At 41.9% G+C, this 24,876-nt stretch overlaps 1 protein-coding gene and 1 long non-coding RNA gene across 5 annotated transcripts in view; one reads left to right on the top strand and one right to left on the bottom strand.

Annotated features, from left to right (window-relative positions):
• The window catches only part of TJP2 (tight junction protein 2), a 140,522-nt gene that overhangs the window by 65,715 nt on the left and 49,931 nt on the right, over positions 1-24,876 (bottom strand). The window lies entirely within an intron of this gene.
• On the top strand, positions 18,606-22,344 carry LOC109549901 (uncharacterized). 2 transcript variants are annotated; one of them, XR_002176303.3, is made up of 3 exons: positions 18,606-18,684; positions 19,268-19,443; positions 21,984-22,344. It is a non-coding gene; the product is annotated as an uncharacterized lncRNA (long non-coding RNA). The 2 variants fall into 2 exon arrangements; XR_002176301.3 differs by having other exon boundaries at positions 18,643-18,684; positions 19,239-19,443.

Genomic DNA, 24,876 nt, shown 5'->3' with positions numbered 1-24,876 from the left:
GAAAACTACAGGCCAATATCACTGATGAACATAGATGCAAAAATCCTCAACAAAATACTAGCAAATAGAATCCAACAGCACATTAAAAGGATCATACACCATGATCAAGTGGGGTTTATTCCAGGAATGCAAGGATTCTTCAATATACGCAAATCTATCAATGTGATAAACGATATTAACAAATTGAAGGAGAAAAACCATATGATCATCTCAATAGATGCAGAGAAAGCTTTTGACAAAATTCAACACCCATTTATGATAAAAACCCTGCAGAAAGTAGGCATAGAGGGAACTTTCCTCAACATAATAAAGGCCATATATGACAAGCCCACAGCAAACATCATCCTCAATGGTGAAAAACTGAAAGCATTTCCACTAAGATCAGGAACAAGACAAGGTTGCCCACTCTCACCACTCTTATTCAACATAGTTTTGGAAGTTTTAGCCACAGCAATCAGAGAAGAAAAGGAAATAAAAGGAATCCAAATCGGAAAAGAAGAAGTAAAGCTGTCACTGTTTGCAGATGACATGATCCTATACATAGAGAACCCTAAAGATGCTACCAGAAAACTACTAGAGCTAATCAATGAATTTGGTAAAGTGGCAGGATACAAAATTAATGCACAGAAATCTCTGGCATTCCTATATACTAATGATGAAAAATCTGAAAGTGAAATCAAGAAAACACTCCCATTTACCATTGCAACAAAAAGAATAAAATATCTAGGAATAAACCTACCTAAGGAGACAAAAGATCTGTATGCAGAAAATTATAAGACACTGATGAAAGAAATTAAAGATGATACAAATAGATGGAGAGATATACCATGTTCTTGGATTGGAAGAATCAACATTGTGAAAATGACTCTACTACCGAAAGCAATCTATAGATTCAATGCAATCCCTATCAAACTACCACTGGCATTTTTCACAGAACTAGAACAAAAAATTTTGCAATTTGTATGGAAACACAAAAGACCCCGAATAGCCAAAGCAATCTTGAGAACGAAAGAAGGAACTGGAGGAATCAGGCTCCCAGACTTCAGACTATACTACAAAGCTACAGTTATCAAAACGGTATGGTACTGGCACAAAAACAGAAAGATAGATCAATGGAACAGGATAGAAAGCCCAGAGATAAACCCACGCACATATGGTCACCTTATCTTTGACAAAGGAGGCAGAAATGTACCGTGGAGAAAGGACAGCCTATTCAATAAGTGGTGCTGGGAAAACTGGACAGCTACATGTAAAAGTATGAAGTTAGATCACTCCCTAACACCATACACAAAAATAAGCTCAAAATGGATTAAAGACCTAAATGTAAGGCCAGAAACTATCAAACTCTTAGAGGAAAACATAGGCAGAACACTCTATGACATAAATCACAGCAAGATTCTTTCTGACCCACCTCCTAGAGTAATGGAAATAAAAACAAGAGTAAACAAATGGGACCTAATGAAACTTAAAAGCTTTTGCGCAGCAAAGGAAACCATAAAGAAGACCAAAAGACAACCCTTAGAATGGGAGGAAATATTTGCAAATGAAGCAACTGACAAAGGATTGATCTCCAAAATTTATAAGCAGCTCATGCAGCTTAATAACAAAAAAACAAACAACCCAATCCAAAAATGGGCAGAAGACCTAAATAGACATTTCTCCAAAGAAGATATACAGAGTGCCAACAAACACATGAAAGAATGCTCAACATCACTAATCATGAGAGAAATGCAAATCAAAACTACAATGAGATATCATCTCACACCAGTCAGAATGGCCATCATCAAAAAATCTAGAAACAATAAATGCTGGAGAGGGTGTGGAGAAAAGGGAACCCTCTTACACTGTTGGTGGGAATGTAAATTGATACAGCCACTGTGGAGAACAGTATGGAGGTTCCTTAAAAAGCTACAAATAGAACTACCATATGACCCAGCAATCCCACTACTGGGCATATACCCTGAGAAAACCATAATTCAAAAAGAGTCATGTACCAAAATGTTCGTTGCAGCTCTATTTACAATAGCCCAGAGATGGAAACAACCTAAGTGTCCATCATCGGATGAATGGATAAAGAAGATGTGGCACATATACACAATGGAATATTACTCAGCCATAAAAAGAGACGAAATTGAGCTATTTGTAATGAGGTGGATAGACCTAGAGTCTGTCATACAGAGTGAAGTAAGTCAGAAAGAGAGAGACAAATACCGTATGCTAACACATATATATGGAATTTAAAAAAAAAAAAAAATGTCATGAAAAACCTAGGGGTGAAACAGGAATAAAGACTCAGACTTACTAGAGAATGGACTTGAGGCTATGGGGAGGGGGAAGTGTAAACGGTGACAAAGCGATAAAGAGGCATGGACATATATACACTACCAAACGTAAGGTAGATAGCTAGTGGGAAGCAGCCGCATAGCACAGGGAGATCAGCTCGGTGCTTTGTGACCGCCTGGAGGGGTGGGATAGGGAGGGTGGGAGGGAGGGAGACGCAAGCGGGAAGAGATATGGGAATATATGTATATATATAACTGATTCATTTTGTTGTGAAGCTGAAACTAACATACCATTGTAAAGCAATTATACTCCAATAAAGATGTTAAAAAAAAAAAAACAAAAACAAAAACAAAACAAACTTCAATTTGCCACATGCAAGCAACTATTTACATAGCATTTACATTATATTATTAGATATTATAAGTAATCTAGTGATAACTGAAAGTATACAGGAGGAACTGCCTGGGTTACGTGCAAATACTATGGCATTTTATATAAGGGACTTACTTGAGCATCCCTGAAATTTGGTATCCACCTTGGGTCCTGGAACCCATTTTTATATACATATATATATATGTTTTTATATATATACATATATGTACATACCCTGAGATATTAAGGGACTCACACACAACTCCACAGCTAGTAAGTGGATGGTCATGATCTGAATCCGGATCTGCATAAGTTCAATTTTAGTAAGATATGAGGCAAAAACAAAAACACACCATCAACAAATAATTACATTTAAGACCTCTATGTTCACAGTTCTGCTACACTAAGTTACAAAGTATAATTATAATTTAACAGGCCATTCTTATTTGTAATCACAAAGAAGCCATTGATAAGCCAAAAAAGGAGCTAATTTGGCAACACAGACACAGCCCTGTCTACTCTATGATTTTAAATCTAAGCCCATAAACTTTAAAATATAGCTTTACTTAAAAAAACAAACATGTACAAACCACCACCCATGCTGGTACCAAGGTATATAAACTGCTTTGTCAAAAGGCAGGTTAGAAAACCAATTAGTGTGCTCAGCTAAATCCTGCCAGCAGGATTGGCCCTGTATTAAATACCCAAGGTCAACTGTCCCTCCCAGACCCAAGGCACCATCAGAGGATAGCTCACACAGAAAGGAGCAACATGGGGCTTCCCTGGTGACGCAGTGGTTTAAGCATCCGCCTGCCAATGTGGCGGACATGGTTTCCAGCCCTGGTCGGGGAAGATCCCACATGCCGTGGAGCAACTAAGCCCGTGCGCCACAACTGCTGAGCCTGTGCTCTAGAGCCCATGAGCCACGACTACTGAGCCTGCAAGCTACAACTACTGAAGCCTGCGCGCCTAGAGCCCGTGCTCTGCAACAAGAGAAGCCACCGCAATGAGAAGCCCGCACACCGCAACCAAGAGTAGCCCCCGCTCGCAGCAACTAGAGAAAGCCTGTGTGCAGCAACAAAGACCCAATGCAGCCAAAAATAAATAAATTAAAAATTTTTTTTAAAAAAGGAGCAACATGACGCTTCTGCCATATTTCAGTGTGCCTGGTTAATCCCCAGAAAATTAGGAAGCCTACAGACAGAGTCCTGAGCCTCAAAGACATGCCTTTCCCCTGAGAATTGGGGAATAAATGCAGGCACATAAAGAACCTCACCTTTAGATACTGTATTGCCAACACCTGAGAGCCTCATAGAAATGCTGAATCTCAAGCCCTTCCTTGGACCTGTGGATAATAATATGCATCTTAACAAGAGCCCCCCTGTGATTAATGTGCACATTAAAGATGGAGAAGCATGGGTCCCCAACAGAAGTTTGCAGTGTTCTTTCTGTAGCTGTGCTGTCTAATATGGTAACCACTAGCCACTTGCGGCCACTGAGCACTTGAAATGTGGCTACTGCAATTAAACAACTGAATGTCTAACTTTTAATGTAAATTAACTGTAAACAGCCACATTTAGTAACTAGTTAGCCATGTCCCTAGCAATCCTTTAATGCTGTTTCCAATTTTTTGCTACATAACAAATACTATGGCAGCCACTGTTGTGCATGTAGCCACTCCCCCCATAATTTGCAGTATTTCTGAATTAAAGAGCATACTCATTTCTAAGCCTTTTCATGTGTACTGACCTATTACTTTTAAAACAAGTTCTAGCAATTTACAGTGCTGTATCAAGATGAGTCAAATGTCATTTTGAGAACAAAATACTACTTATTTACAGAAGCAGTGCTTGTTTCCATACTTTAAAGATCTTTCTGGTATTCTTTTAAAACTTTTCCTGCAAGAAAAGGAAGAGATTGTGGGGCAAAGAATATTTTGAACTCCTTCTGTAGGCACATCGATAAAACTTAGCAAATGACCCTTTGAAAACACTAATTTAACTAGCTCTCAGTAAGAGACACAATAATTTTCTATTAAATCGTTAATCTATGGATGAGATTTCAAAGTTTATAATTTATGGCTTTAACTGCCTAAGTACTTGTTATACATTTTATTATTTTTAATTTTTTAATTGAAGTAGTTGATCTACAGTGTTGTGTTAATTACTGCTGTACAGCAAAGTGATTCAGTTATACATATATATATACTTTTTAAAATTTACTTTCCCATTATGGTCTATCATAGGATACTGAATAAAAGTTCTCTGTGCTATACAGTCAGACCCTGCTGTTTATCCATTCTATATATAATAGCTTACATCTGCTAACCCCACCCTCTCACTCCATCCCTCCCTCAACCCCCTCTCCCTGTGCAACCACCCGTTCTTTATGTCTGTGATTCTGTTTCTGTTTCATAGATAGGTTCGTTTGTGTCATATTTTAGATTCTGCATGTAAGTGATATCATAGGGTATTTGTCTTTCTCTTTCTGACTGACTTCACTTAGTATGATAATCTCTAGTTGCATCCATGTTGCTGCAAATGGCATTTGTTCTTTTAATGGCTGAGTAGTATTCTACTGCACATATGTACCACATCTTCTTTATCCATTCATCTGTCCGCGGACGTTTCGGTTGTTTCCGTGTCTTGGCTATTGTGAATACTGCTGCTACGAACGTAGGGGTGCATGTATCTTTTTGAATTATAGTTTTGTCTGGATATATGCCCAGGAGTGGGATTGCTGGATCATACGGTAATTCTATATATTTTTAGTTTTCTGAGGAACCTCCATACTGTTTTCCACAATGGCTGCACCAACCTACATTCCCACCAACAGTGTAGGAGGGTTCCCTTTCTCCACACCCCCTCCAGCATCTGCTATTTGTAGACATTTTAATGATGGCCATTCTGACTGTTGTGAGGTGATACCTCATTGTAGTTTTGATTTGCATTTCTCTAATAATTAGTGATGTTGAGAATCTTTTCATTGGCCTTCTGTATTTTTCATTGGCCTTCTGTATTTCTTTGGAGAAATGTCTATTTAGGTCTTCTGCCATTTTTTGATTGGGTTTTTTGTTGTTGTTGTTGAGTTGTATATTTGTTGTACATTTTAAATATCATAAACTTGACAATGGAATGTGTACTTGCACGGTACATTCAGAATAATGAGTGTGCACTGTATCTCAGGGAATCAACAGAGGAAAACAAAGACCCACCTGGTTATTCAAGAATACACTCCATTCAGGGGAGGGGACAGCAAAGACTAGAGACAGGAAGGGGAAAGGTGAGGTTTCCTACATCCAGCTCCCACACCAATGAAAGGTGGGAGCCCAAGCAAGTTATTAAAAATAATGAAAATGCACATCAGCAAGCTTTACTAATGATTTTGACTTAATAAGAAAACAGAGCAGATGAAATGGAAGCAAGTTGTACCTAAATAGTTAGGCTTCTAATCCTTTCTTCTCATGACAAAATTGAAAGAAAAAGTTCAGATGTTTGAGACAGCCTTATTGCTAAACTTAGAAAGGGACCACATTCTTTGATCTAGTATCTTGTATGGCATTATTATATAAACTGAGTTGAATGGACAGTCCATAAAAAAATGTGTAGGACACCCTCCTGTCCCCACTCTTTGCCACTGTTTTCCTTTATTGGTGACATGGGAAATTTCAGATATAAGTCAATATTATTTTTTAAATTCTGAATTAAACAATGTTAAGCTCCTCTCAAAAAACCTGTCTATGCCTAGTAACATAAATTGTTGGCAGAAATTGTATGTGATCTTAAAGCATAAAAAGGCACCTAACATTTCCCTTTTGTGGAATTTGTGGTTATTAGGAAATCAGCAAAGGCCACCGCATAGTAACAAACATATAACCCACTAGGTGGCGCAATGATGCAGAAATAAAAAAGATTGCTGTTTCAAATTTAAAACTTCAAAACGTAATTCGGGGAGATTAGAAACAAACTTTAAAAATTACAATAAAACCCCACCATTATAGCTTTTATAAGAGGCAAGGTACATTTGCAACTCGAGGGAGAAAACTAAAAGAGGAAAATTACACTTTTATTTGTCACTCATTAATATTTTTTAAAAAGCTACTAGATATTACAATCAATTAACATCCTATGAGGTTTTTGACCCTGCTCTGGTTGTGGGATAGTCAAAGCAATTTAAACCATCTGGAAGGTAGAAGACAGCACTTTCTAATTGTTAATCACAGGACCTAATTGGTATGGTGGAACATATTCCAGGAGAAAAAGTTACAGGATTTAGTTTCACGTAGAATGTGGAGTCCATTCACTGGTTCATTCAATAAATATTTATTAAACACCTTTTTCATGCCAGGCTTTGTACTGAGCACTAGAGATTAAACAGTGAGGAAAATAAACAAGGTCCTGCCTTCATGGAGCTTACAGGCTAATGTGGGCCCAGCTGTAAATCAAGGAGCCTGTCAGCAACCGTAGAACTAAAACTGTGACACGTGCTTTAAAGGGCAAGTACAGAAAGGTCTAGAATAGGAAGAACTGGCCTCTCCAGGGACATCAGGGAAGGCTTTCCTTCTTATTGACCCCGTGGAAACAGGGAATGCAACCCACTGAGGGAGGACAAGACAAGAGACCACCACCACGGCTGAGGCACAAAGAGGGAGGCAGATGGGGGAGCCTGGGTCTCAGTAAGGATCTCGGTCTCATTTACGAGTAAAGTAAGTAAAAGTCTGAGGCAGATCAATAGCACAAGTGGATTTGTAGTTTTATATATTTGAGTCCAAATTCCTCATTTTACTGAGAAGCAGGGAAGAAATCTAAGCCTAGGTCAATAGCCCCAGTAGATTACTGGGTACAAGAGGTGGGAAGAAGGAAGTAAGGGAGAGGTGCACTGAATTCCCAGGGCAGTAACGGCTTTCTCAGGGCAGCTGAACCCCAGGGCCCACCCAAGGGTTTAAGCCCCAGTCAAGATCCCCTTATACTGTGAGGAAAGAATAAAGCAAACCATAATTTCTAAGCCAAGTTCCAAAGCCACCTCTGCAAGTACATAATTTAGGAGTGGGCAAGAAACTGCTATCAGGGCAGGAAACAGGAATGTTTACCAGGCATTCTGAGAAATGGATGCAGACACCAAAATAAGCCAAAGGACCAAGGCAACAAACTGCACCATCAAGACTGCTCATCAGGGGGAATTCCCTGGAGGGCCAGTGGTTAAGACTCAGTGCTTTCACTGCTGAGGGCCCAGGTTTCAATCCCTGGTCAGGGAACTAAGATCCCACAAGACCCGAGACACGGCCAAAAAAAAAAAAAAAAAAAGAGTGCTCGTCTGAAGAAAGGCAACAACCAAAACCTGTCTATTGAAAGAAAATTCAGGTAAGGACTTCTACTGCATTTGCCAGAAGACTCAGGCTTCTGCTTCCCCGGAGGGCTGGGGCCAGGGTCCAGACAACAACACAACACACTGAGCTCTCTCCAGCTGTTCTAGTTTGTCAGTGGATGAGTTCTTGGTTTGTCATTAAGCAGCTGTAAAACCTCTAAGTTTGCTGAACATCTCAGGTGTTAATACCCACCTCACAGGGTTCTTGAGAAGATCAAGTGGAATTTTATGTGGAAGTTTCTTTTGTTTTTTTTGTTTTTTTTTTTGCGGTACGCGGGCCTCTCTGTTGTGGCCTCTCCCGTTGCGGAGCACAGGCTCCGGACGCGCAGGCTCAGTGGCCATGGCTCACGGGCCCAGCCGCTCCGCGGCATGTGGGATCCTCCCGGACCGGGGCACGAACCCGTGTCCCCTGCATGGGCACGTGGACTCTCAATCACTGCGCCACCAGGGAAGCCCTATGTGGAAGTTTTTACAAACCAGAAAGTTTCACACAAATGAAGAGTACTTCCTATATTAAATTAATCTCACTCTAAAAAAAGGCAGTATGATACACATTTAATAAAAGATTTTGGAAATAGATAGCATTTAGTCATTCAGCATTTAAGTATCTACTATGACTCAGGCTTTGAAAACAAAGGCCTATCAACATAGAACACAGTCCCCACTCTCAAAGGTTGCCTTTTTTAGGATACAGAAAGGCCTGGAATAGTCTAGAGAACAATGGCAGTGAATGTGTACTGAACTGGGGTATCAGTTACTGATCTATCAGCTTCAAGCCTTTCCAAATCCCCTGAGTTGGAAAAACGACATTAATTCCTCTTCTGCGTTACATTTCTTCACGACTTTGACCATGACGGTGGTTTATCATATCTTTGAAGTCTCCCCGCCCCCACCACCCCGCTCGCCAGCCACAGGAAAGAATGAATTGTTTGGAAATGAAATAGCCAACAACTTAGAAATGCGACAAACATTATCTGTTCCAAAGCTGGAAATGCAGAGCATAAATAAGAAAGTCCAAAACACAGACACATGTTTTATCGTAGAGGGACATCTCAGTTTTATGACCTTTCAACATCTTAAAACCAAAATGAGCTTTGACATATACTTTCTCCACACTTTCTTGTACTTAAGTTACTGCTTAACCAGAGGAAGTCTACACTCATAATTTCTCGACTGGCCTGTTACCAGTCACCTTCTGAGACTGAAACCAGAAGCAAACCAGCCCTTCAGTGCTAAGATCCACACTCTTCTGCATCTGGCTTTCCCATAGCCAAGGGGGACCTTGGACAAGAGTGTCCTCATGAAGCCAGAACCTTTCATAGTCAGCATCTGACATACCTATACCCAGATGGCAGAAAAACTGCCTAGAAACCAAGCATCCTGCTTCCGGAAGTTCTAAACTAGTGCCCAGCAAACATTTATTTAAAGGGCCACATAGTATATATTTTAGGCTTTGCAAGTAGAGGATATTAAAGAGATACTTATATAGCAACTTAAAATGTAACTATTAAAAAAAGGTAAGAACAATTCTTAGCTACCAGGCAGGAAAAAACCCAAAAAACCACCCAACCAGGCAGCCGGCTATAGTGTGCCAACCCCTAGTCCACACTTATGCAAAATTTAATAACTGACTAGTAATAGATGTGCAGGTGTCTGTTCACCAAGCAAGGCACCACGTTTAGCCAGCGAGGTGCTCACAAGCAGCACACAGGGAGGTGCACACACTTCTTGATTCCTGCTTTCCTTCACCTTGGTTTTCACTTCTATCCTCAGTAAGCCTTAGAATTATACTCAGCACCCAGTCACTATTTGGGGATAATCCTGTTTTGTTTGCTTCTTTCTTTCATTTCTTCTTCTTTTTTTATTTATTTTTGTGGTACGCGGGCCTCTCCCTGTTGTGGCCTCTCCCGTTGCGGAGCACAGGCTCCGGACGTGCAGGCTCAGCGGCCATGGCTCACGGGCCCAGCCGCTCCTCGGCACGTGGGATCCTCCCGAACCGGGGCACGAACCCGTGTCCCCTGCATCGGCAGGCGGACTCTCAACCACTGCGCTACCAGGGAAGCCCTCTTTTCTTTTTTTAATTAATAAGGCATAAGTTTTTAGTTGGTACATAATACAAAAGTTAGGTCAATTCAAAGTGAACTCGGGACTTCCCTGGTGGTCCAGTGGTAAAGAATCCACCTTCTAGTGCAGGGGACGCGTGTTCCATCCTGGTCGGGGACTAAGATCCCATGTGCCGCGGGGGCAGCTAAGCCCACGCACCACAACTATTGAGCTCGAGCGCCTCAAAGAGAGAGCCCGCGTGTCGCAAACTACGGAGCCCACGCGCCCTGAAGCCTGTGCACCACAACTAGAGAGAGAAAACCCGCACGCCACGACTAGAGAGAAGCACAAGCGCTGCAACGAAAGATCCCACGCATGCCTCAACAGAGAAAGATCCCGCGTGCCGCAATTAAGACCCAATGCAGCCAAAAACTTTTTAAAAAGCAAAACAAAACAAAGTGAAGTGCACTTGGTTTTGGTAGCAACTTAACTTCTCTGGTTATATTTTACCTAAAAAATCTGAACTTGTTCACAATTTCCAATCACATACCACAGGGGAAACTGGCCTGAGATCAGAATCTTGCTTCAGATAATCCTCCAAGTGGATGATTAACTACAGGGAGGCGCGTTATCAACACGCTTATTGGGCAAGAATGAGGAGATGTGTTGGACACAGAGAAGTAAAAACCTTTGCTCCCGACCTCAAGCTGGGCTGCTGTCTGTGTACCCTCACAAAAAGACAGTAAGGGTGCGGCACCCACAACCCAAGACAAATTTAAAGAGAACGTGAAAACACTAGAAGTTTCCATTGCCCACCATGAAGTCTGACTTAGAATCTGGTCAGAATTAGAATCTGGTCAGAATTCTATATATCCAGCTTGTGTCAGGGCTGAACTTAGAACCAAGAATCAGCATTTCTAATTGTGTCAATCTTATTAGACGGTCCATGGAAGCTCATCAAACTCATCAATTCTGGATCCTGGGAGAAGAAAGCCATGCAGTGAGGCAATGAGGAAAAGACAAAAGCACCCGTAATAAGACTCCAGGGGGAACAGGAAGAAACAAAGTTTATATCTGGAGCCTTTCTAGCTCTTTCTACCCCTTGCTGGTTGCTCTGGCTTTCAAGGTCCTCCTACCCCAAAGCATTCAAAGATGAACTCCCAACACACAACGTCTGCTCCATCAGAAAAATGTTCTGGCTCCCAAATTCCCTCTCTACCTTTATCCCCAACCCAAACTCTCACTGTATCAATGCTTTCAGTCTCAGCTAGATATCAGAAAAAGATGACTTACTTCCCACTAAAGTGTGAGTGCCTGGTAACCTATACCTCTCGGTGTTTTTTTAAAAGATGTACTTTGACCCTGATGAAACTCCTGATGGAATTCTGATCCTTAACAGGCAAGTTCACAAACACAGCACATCAAAGATGAACATTCTTTCGAATTCCACAATCCAGACGCTTTGTAGCCACAACCAGTTTTTCTTGACATTAATTACAATTGTTGTTTTCTGTGGGATGGGATTACACCGTCATTTCTAACTAGAGGCTGTGGACTTGAAGACAGTGGACTCTCTCTCACTTGACAAGACAGTCTTAATATTTCTATAACAAAATTATGATTTTAACTAGTTGTCTATGAAATCTACTTCCCCATAAAGCTGTGTCTTACACACTTTAGCGTCTTTGGGGCATCCTACGGTAATGGACACACATGGGTCACTGAAGAATGAAAACATCTCTTAAAAACACTGATATTTCATTGTGACTCATGATTCCCTGAAGAAAAAATTTCTGTATACTTTCAGTGATAATGTGTAAAATCCTTCAGATCAACAGAGGGTCGTTAGCTTCTCCCTCTTATTTCTCTGCTCATATGATTCTGAAAAGCAGAGGCTGGGAGTTGAAAGCATCTATAGGTTTCAAATTAAAGGGACCTTGGCTCAAATTCCCTCCCTGTCGTACAAACTATGTGATGCTGGACGAGTTACTTAACATTTCTGAGCCTCGGTGTCCTCACCTATAAAATCGTGTTTTAGGGGCTTCCCTGGTGGCGCAGTGGTTGAGAGTCCGCCTGCCGATGCGGGGGACGCGGGTTTGTGCCCTGGTCCAGGAAGATCCCACATGCCGCGGAGCAGCTGGGCCCTCGTGAGCCGTGGCCGCTGAGCCTGCGCGTCTGGAGCCTGTGCTCCGCCAACGGGAGAGGCCACACAGTGAGAGGCCCGCGCAAAAAAAAAAAAAAAAAAGTCGGGTTTTAACACCTACCCCCAATTGGTTGGGAGGGTTCAGTGAGATCTGTACCAAGGGTCTAACACTGCATCAACCACTTCACTACAGAACGGTCTGACTGCATCTTACTTTGTGTCCTGGGCCCCCTCACAATTAGGCATTTTACAGAGACATCAGGAGTTCTGATGGACACTTGGGAACTGAGCTGAGTGAGCCGACCCCCAACACACCCCTATTGGCAAAAATCAAGGACACAGCTTCAGAGCCCTTCTACAAACTCCATTAATGCATATTTTACATTTGTTGGTCCAATAATAGAATGGAATGTTGCAGCTTCAGTCTCCAAGCTACCTACAAAGTGCTTTTTTGGGGGAGGGGCAGGTAGGGGGGAACACAGCAAGGCAAGAGAAAACATACCCAGGCCAATCTCGTTTCAGTTTTTTAGGACTTACCGTCTCCATTCTCTTCCTTTCACCTTCCTTCATTTAATGAGTAACTATTCTATGCCTGGACTGGTAATGCCAAGAATCAGACCTGCCCTTGAGAACTCACAATCAACCCCCCACATTAAAAGTGACCCTCCTCCCAACACTAGGCAGAATCCAGGCCTCGTGAAAAACACACTGCTCTTCCGAAAGGATAAACACATGCACTGAAGTTTACATCTAATTGAGGACTTTTTTTTTTTTTTTTGGCAGTTCACTGTTTTCCAAGCATTCGTTTTGACTAAGCTCAACCCAATCAAAAAGCTTACGTGGCTTCTCAGGAAGATAATAACCTATCCAATGTAGCAGACTACACAAATAGGGCCAACATACCCAAGTTGGAAGAGATGAAAGAGACAGACAGACGGACATGACAGCACCCCAGTTGCCAGGGCACTTGGCTACATAAATCACTATCCCGTATATAAAGCCAAAAGGACAAATCTGGTGACTGGAGTGATATGTGACTGCTGTTTTCTCAGGACAGTTCATTACTGGGATATAATCCAATCAGGCCAACATTTATATGTGATCATCCAATCACACTCAAAGACAACTGAGAACAACAATGCCATTGTTCCTTGGAGCTTATTACTACAGCTAAAGCCAAGTGAGCTTCCTCGCCCCACCCCCGCCCAGTGACATGTGTACTCTCCTTGGCTCCTGTTCTATTAATAAGTGCGAGAGATTCTTTAAGACAGTGCATACTGCCTGCAAATATTCTGTGGTAATAAACAGCAAAACCATCACCGATGTATGATTTCTGGACAAAGTAAATCACAACCACGAAATTTAAGAAATTCAGAAAATTTAGCAATGCCCGAACTAATTTTAATTTTAACCAAGCTCTGTTTCCCCACATTTTATAGAGGAACTTTATCTTTAAAAAGCAGATGACTAACCAGTCCCCAAATATGAGGTTTCAAGGACTGAGGAGGGTGATGATGCAATGCCAGCAGCCTTTCTTAATTCCCTAGCTTCTGTGGAATATCAGCTCATGCCAGAACTTGACTTTTTTTTTTTTTCCTTAATTTTAAAGGATATTGTCAAATAAAAATAAAGCTATTTTACAAAAATACACAAAGCAGCACCACACGGCCCTTCCTCAGGCTGTAACACTACTAGCTGAAATATTTATAGGCACCTGGATCAGAAATACCTACATGTTTATAACCAATCATTTTTGTTGAAGGAGCGAATTAGGTCAGTGCCCTTAAGAAGCTCCCCTTCAGCTCTATTTTCCACTCTCCAAACAAAGAAAACCTTTGTGCATTGTATTAGCCACTGTAAACTGTTTGGACATCCATTGTTAGTCCTGGCCGACTGGATAAGTCTGGCGAAAAAGAGATAAAACAGGAGATTCTGTCTATATATTTCTAGCACATTCAAATTTAAGCAAGCTTCGCACAGAACCAGCTCACTCTAACTGCTAAACAAGTGGCTGAAATGAAGTTACTGTTCATGCTTATCTTGGCCCTTAGAATATATGCTTTCCTTATCGCTTCAAATTTCTCTGAAAGGAGTCTTCAGAAGTAGCACTGTAGATAGAAGCCTAAAATAAAATATTAATCAATAAATTGCTTGGCCAGTCTGCTTCTAGCTACTTTCCTGAAAGCAATAATAGTAAGGTCCCTAATCAGTCAGGGTCATAGGGAAAATTATTCGAATGAGAGAGAAGATCCACAGACATTCTAAAATAAGAAAAACTCAGTTCTTTCCATATGAGACATCATTATAGGGAGGATTTTGCCAAAATTGAGGCTATATTTTTAAATGTTTCAAGAACAATACATTACGGCTCATACTTCACAAATAAGTAGAAGTAGGACAGACACTATTGCCAATGTTTTGGTAGACTAGAACGTGCTGTCAGCATGAGATTTGAGGCACAAAATAGGATAAAGATTGAATCTCTTACCATTTAACTTGTCAAAAGATAAGACAGAGGGAGGAAAAGGGGACATTCTCTTCAGCCCATCTATAAACCGGATTTATATATCACCTTTTACTTTATTAAAAACTAACAAATCAGGGGAGGGATAAATTAGGAGTTTGGGATTAAAACATACACACTACTATATATAAAACAGATAACCAACAAGGATCTACTGTATAGCACAGGGAATACTCACTATCTTATAATAACCTATAAGGAAGAGAATATTAAAAAAGAGTATATATATTTATATATATGTATAACAGAATCACCTTGCTGTACACCTGAAACTCACACAACACTGTAAATCAACTTTTTTTTTTTTTTTTTTTGGCGGTACGCGGGCCTCTCACTGTTGTGGCCTCTCCCGTTGCGGAGCACAGGCTCCGGACGCGCAGGCTCAGCGGCCATGGCTCACGGGCCCAGCTGCTCCGCGGCATGTGGGGTCTTCCCGGACCGGGGCACGAACCCGTGTCCCCTGCATCGGCAGGCGGACTCTCAACCACTGCGCCAGCAGGGAAGCCCTCAATAAAATTTTTTAAAAATTAAAATAAAAACAAATAAATCAAAATGACTTCAAAAAGAAAATACTCATTAAGTTTCATAAAGTTATACGTAAAAGCAGCAGCTCTTAGAATCAAGTTACTTCTCAGTCTGTATTAACTTGTAGGCTAGCACACTATAATTTCTCAAGCTTACTCATATAGAAAAGTACCAAGAATCACAGAGCAGTTGAGAATCTGAGGCCCTTCAGAGAAACAATACCTTATGTGACAGGTAGGACTTATGGTAGCATCCACACTCCAGCAGGTGATTATAAAGTCAAAGGACTGATTTCTATAATTCTGAACACGAATTATAGAAAGCAGTCCTCAGTAATAATGATGATACAAGTAAATTATAACCACTGCCATTAAATTGCCACTGCAACCCCAGGAGGCATCTATGCCTTTTGTTTGCTGGCACTCAGCTTCCCCTAGTCCCAGAGACCAGAAGCCCCCAATCCCTTTGCCAACAGGGTACCAATGAGGTGCAAGTATTTATTTAAGATCTAAAAGGATGAAGGGAAGCAGATGCCATTTGTTCTCATTTTCCTGTAGCAGCAGTCATAGGCAAAAACTGATTTCCCAGACCTGAGCTTTGCAGTTACCTCCAAGCTCCCTATCATTTCAGCCTCCTCTGGGCTACAGAGGCTGAGACAGTAACAGGGTTGTTTGGAGGTCCTGGCTCAGGGCAGCAGCAGCTTTCTAACTTTCTAGGGGGCAAATCAGAGACTAGCAATGGGCCCTTCTGCTCTGTAGGCACCTAATTCTCTCCATTAAGTTTCATTCTCCTTGAACTAGCTAGAATGATGTCTGTTTTCTTCACGGAACCCTGACCCAGAGGGTCTGTAGTGTCCATTTCACAGCTGAGAAAACCAAACCTGAGAAAAGTAAATTGCCTAAGGCCAAGCAAGTAAGCAGGCAGGACAAGAAGAATTCACACCCAGGTCTGCCTGACTTCAACATCACAAAATGAAAGTTAAACACACAGAGTGAAAGGTAAGCCTATCTCCAACCCATGATCCAGCAATTCTACTCCCAGGAATTTACACAAAAGAAATGGGTGCGTAACCCCACAGAACAAGCTATAGGTGATTTTCATAGCAGCTTCGTCCATAATAGAAACAAAACAAAAACCTGACTACAACCCAAATATCCGTCAACAAAAGAATGGATAAACAAAAGTGGTAAATTCATACAAATGGAGTATTTACTACTCAGCAATAAAAGAAAAGTACTGAATTGTATAACAACACAAAGGTTACTCTGAGGAAAGAAACCAGACACCAAATGCTGATTTCATTTATACAGATCCTCTCAAGGTGAAGCGAGGCTATAGGATGGTGAGAGATGTCAGAAGAGAGGTTCCCTTGTGGGTGGGGTGGTGAACAGTTGGAAAAGTGACGAGAGAACCTTCTGGAGTGATGGAAAGTTCTATTTTTTGATCTAGGTGGTAATCACACAGGTGAATACATTCACGTAAAAGTTCATCTGGCTCTGCAACTGGATAGTGGTGGTGGCTGCAATTAATTGCCACAATGAAATGCCACTGAGGGCACACTTAGAATGGTTAAAATAAGGTTGGGAGGGAGGGGATGGGGGATATACGTACGCGTATAGCTGATTCACTTTGTTATACAGCAGAAACCAACACACCATTGTAAAGCTTATACTCCAATAAAGACGTTAAAAGAAAAAAAAATGGTTAAAATAGTGGATCTTATTGTGTTTTACTACAATAAAAAAAATCAAGCTCTCCACTTGAGAGTTGTACATTTTACTGCCTGTAAATTATACTTCAATTTAAAAATTAAAAGTAATAATATAGAAAAAGCTCCATTGTGAGTAAGCAGGCTTTGGAGGACAGACCCAGGATACCACTGTTCCCATAGGAAAATTTTTCTCAGTTTCAGGCAAATGTTTTTCACCTCAGTTCTTTGGTAAATTGAGTCTACCTTTCCTGCCTCTTCCTGACTCTTGAGTAAAGACATCTGCAAACTGTGCGCTTAAGCAGTATAAGCAGACCAAATACTTCTCCCAGACCTTTGATTAAAATCCAAATTAGGTTCTGCTAGAAAGAAGGCCACCGATGTTCAAAATGAACTCGTTGCCTCTTCATTGCAATGTGTCGCCACCTGACTGTTTTTAGACACTTAACAATAACGCCAGAAGGAAAAGCATGAATGTTTCCCGTTCCATTTCTGGAAAATTTCAATGGGTGTCTGAGATGCCACAAATCTCTCTCCCCTCTCAAAACTCACCCAGACACTAAACAGACCGGGCCAAGGCAGGCGAAGTGCTCTCCCTGAACTTAGGCAGAAAAACTTTGATGTGCCTGAGGTAACCCTGAAACATGGCTGCTGGCGAGTGACTTCACATCAGTCAGTAACAGTGAATGAGGTCTTGCGACAGTCACCAGGAGGCCCGTCTTGAGCGCATTTGTGAAGAACAAATCAGAAAGGCTTCCCAGTGGCAGGCCTGCCTTACCTTCCATGCTCGTGTTACAGGCAATGCGGTCCCTGGGAGAGGAGTCCATGGGGAAAGGAGGGGTGCTGGAGGCTCCCAGGATGCAGCTTTTACTAGGAAGGATGGAGGGAAAGAGGAAGGAGAAAGAACGATTCTCAGGAAGCCCTGGGAGATGGCTGCAGTTGCTGGCTTGGGGCTGCAGAGTGAGGAAGAGAATTCAGCACCCACTGAGCTGGTACATTATTTAAGCTGCAACTGAATAATAGATCTTTCCATCACTTCATGAGCTAAACAAGACAGCCACTCTTTGGAAGTTGCTTTGCAGAGAGAATGCATTGGCTCTCTTCTTAAAAGAGAAAACAGAGAGAAAGAAAACACACAAGTTGTTTAAGGAGTGTGGAAGCACTTAAAGATGGCATGAACCAACAGAAATTACCTAGAATATTCTCTAGGCTTTATACCAAACACTCAGAATCTTAAGCACTGTAAAAGACTTCAGAGTTGATCAAATATAATTATTCATTTCCCTATAAAGAAACTGAGAACTAGAATTACACGCCTTAGCTCAAGTCACCAAGCTAATTCGTAGAACAGCTTATACACCATTAAAGAAAGGGTCTGTATAAAATTCTACACCTTTTTTTTCTTATGGACAAACTATCATCCACTCACTATATCAATGTCAGGAATCCACTTTTCTAAGTTCTCGATGTCTTCAATTCTTACTAGTTTATGCAACAAGCCTTCTGATCAAGTCAGTACAATGAGGTCAACACTTAGTGCATGTGCTTGGTGCCCTGTCAGCTTCTGGGGTGACCAAGATGACTCAGACCAGGGAGGGGCTCACGGCTGACGGGAAATGACTGGCATGTGGCAGATGTGATAAGGGCTCGAATAAACACTGGCATGTGCACGCTAACCTGTCACAGGCCAGGAGGCAAATGATTCAGCCCGAGTGAAGAAGGGTAAGGGAGAAACTGGACTTCTAAAAATGAGCTCACCAGGAAGTTTCTTCTAAACTATTCATTCTTTTCAAAAGCAGAAATGACGAGTTTTTTGTTTTTTGTTTTTTTTAAAGATCGGGTTTTTAAAATCGTTACTTTTATTTATTTCTGGCTGCGTTGGGTCTTCGTTGCTGTGCGCGGGCTTTCTCTAGCTGCGGGGAGTGGAGGCTACTCTTCATTGCAGTGCGTGAGCTTCTCATTGCGGTGGCTGCTCTTGTGGAGCACGGGCTCTAGACGCGCGGCCTTCAGTAGTTATGGCTCGTGGGCTCTATAGTGCAGGCTCAGTAGTTACGGCGCACAGGCCTAGTTGCTCCACGGCATGTGGGATCTTCCTGGATCAGGGCTCGAACCCGTGTCCCCTGCACTGGCAGGTGGATTCTTAACCACTGCGCCACCAGGGAAGTCCGGACGAGCTTTGCTAATACTAACTCCTTCAAAGAATTTCATTCTGCTTTGCTAGATATGTTTGGCAACAGCCTTCCTAGGATTGAGAACGGGCTACTTGCCTCACACAGGTACATCACCCCTTCTCCCCGCCACCCAGGCTCTCAGGTGCTCCGGGCAAGAGGAGGCAGAGAAGGAACCCCACAGCCTAGGACTTGGAACACTTCCCTTATAAGAAATGGCTCTCAGCGAATGGAAACAAACAGCTACACTTGGAACATTATTTCCTCCTCCGAAGAACAAAGCTCCAAGAAGCTACAAGTCTTAGAAGAGAAGGTCAGTAAATCCTACTGATGACTAGAATGCAGTATTTCCCCGGTTCAACTTCAACTAAGTGACAAAGTCTAGAGTATCTGCAGTGTCCTCTCATCTCTATGAAAGGTTTTTCTAACACATACAATGGCAAAGATACAACTGGATTCTAATCATTATCTATTAATTACAGCCTAATAACTCTTACCGACCAGCAAACTATCCCAATAATTCTCTCCCACAATGTATTACATATATTCTCTCTAAATGCCTCTGACTTGTCACTAACTATATTGTCACTAACTATAAATATATAGCTATATATTTAGTCCCTTGCTTATATCGGGTGTCAGATGAAGCATACTATAATTAGTTTTCAAAGATGATGTCATTTTCTCTTGTGAACATAATGTATATATTGTGTTGGCTGAGTAAAGTCTACAATACAAATAATAATTATCATATTAACTCTGAAATCCATGTTTACATATGCATATGGGTAAAATTCAGTAAACATTTGTATTCAAGGATGTGACATGAAGTCTTTGCCATAATTAATGGTATAATTTGAAATTCTGGGGTCAGTAGAGCTTCCCATGTAACACCCAACAAATATCTTACTCTCAAAGGATCTATCAAGGGTCTTTCACCACTATTACCGTTCCTGCCACCCTCCAAACTCTCCAACCCCTCAACACTCACACACAATGATGGGGAAAGAGAAACACAAATAGAACCTCTAATCTATGAATATTCTAATCAGGCTAAATATTTAGTTTGAAAGTAAAAATAAACATTCATTATTACAGAAATTTATACTGCTATGGTTTGCAACACACAATGGTGTATAAGTGACTAAGAAAAGCTGCATTATGTTTTTAAGGTTAAAGACCTGATTTAACTTTAACCATCTGGCAGGGGCACTAAACAAATATCTGTACTGATTTTAAATGACTAAAGTTACTAATTGAAAGCCTAGGACTTCTCATAAAGAGTATGCACACACATACAATTAGGGATTCTGCTGACTGAAGCAAAGTGTTTTCTATTGTGGTTTTATTCACCTATCATGAACATGAACTTCAATTGCTCATTTCTCCAGGTCACGGCAGGGTTTCTTTTTTCCTACCTCAAGACTTCCAATTCCTACAACAATCCTTGTTAAAGCCTATTCTGCAGACCCAATAAAAGCTCCATTTTTAAAGAGTTAGATGCATTACATGTGAGGCTGCCTGGGTCTCTGTATTCTTAGGCGCTGACGGATGGTGACTGAGATACGCTTGGTAACAGAGTGATGTCCCCCAGGAGTGCCAAAGCATTTCCCCCTTTTCACTCTATCCTACCACAAATGTCACACCAACAGACCTTAAAATTGCAGAATGGCTTGCGGGAAGCAAAGAAAGGAATGAGACTTAGGGAAGACATTAAATAGCTTCACGAATACACTGTCTGCAGCAACAGAAAAGAGAACTGGGTGGACAAGAGCAAGATGCACATATTAAGACACAAAGTCCATCAAATTCAACTTTCCTGGCTTTTCTGGGCCATTCTGTGTCCGACTTTCCTTAAGGTGTGGTTGAGGTACACCTAGCTCTCCATACCTAAGCGTCACACTCGTATTTTGAGAGTATTTTCCAAATCTGATTTCAAGGGCTGTCTTCACAGTTTTGGCCTTATTCTCATACCACTCATCCTGATAATTTACTATTTTTCTTAAGTCGAACTCACCGTTTTATTTCATACTTATTTTTGCCTCATTCGAAGCAATCTATCCATGAAATAAATGAGTTTGGTGACCGGCTTTATGTTTTTTAGTCCTGAACTACAAGGGTCATGCACAGTAATTAAAGAATGGGCTATGTCCCTCCCTGTGCCACCTGTAAATCTGTCTGCACAGCACACTTTGGAAACAACACTGTTTTGAAGGCAGCAAATAAGGCAGAGAAAATGTTTAATTTAATAGGCATTTTTTCAGTATGACAGTCCTGAGTCTCCCTTTTGAGTTCACAGGTTATCGAGACTGACACAGCTTTGGATGATGGAGGCGCGAGCCCCCTTAAAAAACCCGAATGAAACAGTCACCGTCATGGGAAGGCCCATGCAGGCCTGCCCAGGCTCTAGCAGTCAGATGCTAAGTTCCAAGAAGGGCATTTTCTAATCAACCTGCAAAAGCGGAAGCAGGTACTTCCCAACTCAGAACTCTCTTCCTCACACGGTGCCATAGGCAGTGTACAAAGTTAATCGACTGCTTTCCTAGGTTTCCAGGTTCCTTCAAACCTGGAACTAGCTATTGCCAATACCGGATGTTAGGACTGAGTGCCTGATAACTTTTCTCCATTGCTGTTATACAGGTTTTGCAAAATTTTTAATGGGAATGCCACCTCAGACCCTCATAAATTTGCTAGCTATACGAGCTTTCTCTCACAAGGGTCGTCATAAAAATTCTTGTGGGGACGAAGTAGGTTCTAAATCGTTTTAGGGAATATTTCTTTTTTAACCTTAGAAAAGCCCATGTAGGGACTCCCCTGGTGGCACAGTGGTTAAGAATCCACCTGCCAATGCAGGGGACACATGTTCGAGCCCTCGTCCGGGAGGATCCCACATGCCGTGAAGCAAGTAAGCCCGTGCACCACAACTATTGAGCCTCTGCTCTAGAGCCCACATGCCGCAACTACTGAGCCTGCGCACCACAACTACTGAAGTCCACGCGCCTAGAGCCTGTGCTCTGCAACAAGAGAAGCCACCGCGATGAGAAGTCCATGCAGCCCAGTGAAGAATAGTCCCCGTTCACCACAACTAGAGAAAGCCCATGCATAGCAACAAAGATCCAACACAGCCAAAAATAAATAAATGAATAAATTAAAAAAAAAAAAGTCCATGTAAAACATCGAAGTTTTTAACCCACTAAATAGGTGTTGAATCTGACTTCTGTCTGACTGTATGTTTCTGCCCCTGCCCCTTGGATTTAGGATGAAGAAACAACTCAGTAAAACACATGAGATAATCATTCTGCCGCACCCACCCAATTTTCAATGGAAAATGCCTCTCAATACCAAGGCTGGCTGGTCCAAGGCCATTCCAGCCAGCACTTGTTGGCCCCCATTACTGCTTAGAGTCTGTCCAATGAGGCATTTGATAGGGTGTCAGCTCTCAACCTCGATAAACTAATCTGCAGCCACAGCTCCTCAATGGGATTTGTTTTAGGGATTAGGCAAGGAATTCCCGGATGGCTCATATTCTTGGTAGAGGTATGTCGAAAGTTTCAGCGTGATTACTAACCCTTCCTGAATCTTCACCCCACCAGCCCCTCCCACACCTCATGCCACACCCCAGCCAAATCTGCATAACTTTTAACTACGGAACATATGACAGTACACAGGACTACAGTGGCCCCGCCTAGTTTCAAAAACTTTTCTGTCTCCTAAAAAGAAAGCCTTCAGAAGAGAAAACCTTGCTAAGCTCAAAAGTCACTGTAGGGGGATTCCCTGGTGGTGCAGTGGTTGGGAGTCTGCCTGCTGATGCAGGGGACACGGGTTCATGCCCTGGTCCGGGAGGATCCCACATGCCGCGGAGTGGCTGGGCCAGTGAGCCATGGCCGCTGAGCCTGCGCGTCCGGAGCCTGTGCTCCGCAACAGGAGAGGCCACAACAGTGAGAGGCCCACGTACCGCAAAAAAAAAAAAAAAAAAAAAAAAAGTCACTGGAGGGATTTTATCATTTCCCTCGAATTCCCAGGCACTTCTCCAGCATAAGAGCAATGTCTGGCTGTGACCTTTTGTCAATGTACAAAGAATCAGATTAAAAGTTAAACAAATGTAGGCAGAAACCCTTGCAAATGGAATTCCCCAGGGGGTGATGCTAAAAAATTTTGGGTCTTATGCATATGAGAGCCCCCAAAAGAGTAATATTCCCTGTGTAGGGTGTGGGGGGTAGCCCTGTTTACTGGGAAACTGGTTCACTTCTTTATAGGAAAAGTCAAGTCATTAATACATTAGGGATTTCTGGGACTTTTTCTTTTTCTTAAAGTTCTCTTCCTGGCATTTAAAGCCTTTCAAGAGAGTGTGCGCATCTCTTGCTCTTTCCCTCAGCAACTGCCCTAACATACCTGGTACCTCCTTTTTGTGCTTAGTAACCCAGAGCCCAGCACTTAAGAGTTTTCAGCACCTGTTTTGGTTCTTATTACAGTTGGCCCTCCATATGCAAGGATTCAACCAACTGTGGATCAAAAATATACAGTGGGGGAAAAAAATTCCAGAAAGTTCCTAAAAGCAAAACTTGAATTGGCCACACACCGGCAACTATTTACACAGCATTTACATTGTATTTACAACTATTTCTATAATATTTCCATTGTATCCGGTACTGTAAGTAACCTAGAGAGGATTTAAAGTGTACAAGAGGATGCCCTTAGGTTATAGGAAAATACTACACCATTTTATATAAAGGGCTTTGAGCATCCTTGGATTTTGGTATCCGAGGGGGGTCCCAGAACCATTCTCCCCCCCATCCCAGGATACTGAGGGATGACTACTAGCTACTGTCTACTTAGCATCCACTAGCCAGGCACCCTATGTCATTTCACTCAGTCCTCGTCTTATGAGACGTGTTATTAGCCCCATTTTCTAGACTGGTTTACCCTGTAAGGTATCTGTTCAAAGGCAAACTTTCTTCCCAAAAAGAAACCCTGAAGGGAGTGTGCACGGAACAAACCCACACTTTGTTGCATTTCTGTATTGCAGAGTGTGCATCTGTATCGCATACTCCCTCCGTAAGCCGCAGGTATCCCAGCAGAGAGAGTTTGCAGAGTCTTAAAAAACATCTAAACTTTTCAGATCGAACAGACTCTTGACAGGAGAAGTTGAGTCTTGCTTATCTTGTACCCCACCTGCTCACAGTGGACCGGCACAAGTGGGTGCTCATTAAGTTATCAGCTGCGTGGTCCTGAAAAAGCTGCAGCAGCAACTCAGGGGGAAAACAATCTCCCTTCATCAATCTCTGACAGCAGCTCTGAAAAAGCTCAAGAAACACCTCAAAAGCCACTGTTGCCTTACTAAAGCACCCTCCTTCTCTAGTCTCCCCGGAGAGGGGAAACTACAGCATCCTGTTCCTGCTTCTAATTGGAATGCATCAGAGTCTTAATTATTTGCATTCTTCCCCAACAAGACAGTGTGGTAGAGGCACACTCTTAACATTTGTATTTCCCACAGTGAAGTGAAGTTGTTCATGAAAATTTATTGAATAACCATATTTCATTCTCTCAGGCAAGATATTAAATGGCACTTTGCCACAAATGCAATCACTACTAGTAACTCCTCACTTAAAATGAAAATGGTCCACTTCCAAGGTTTGCATGTAGACTGTCTCTCCCAGGAATAATCCTGACACAGGTGGACCTGTTCTCCCAAGGTGACTGTCAGCGCACCCAGCTCAGACCACCTAGAGATCTGAGGAAAAGGGCC

This window comes from Tursiops truncatus, chromosome 6, assembly GCF_011762595.2.
Source record: "Tursiops truncatus isolate mTurTru1 chromosome 6, mTurTru1.mat.Y, whole genome shotgun sequence".
Taxonomy (NCBI): Eukaryota; Metazoa; Chordata; class Mammalia; order Artiodactyla; family Delphinidae; genus Tursiops; species Tursiops truncatus.
The sequence above is the reverse complement of the archived record's forward strand: the minus strand, read 5'-3'. Positions and strand labels throughout refer to the sequence as shown.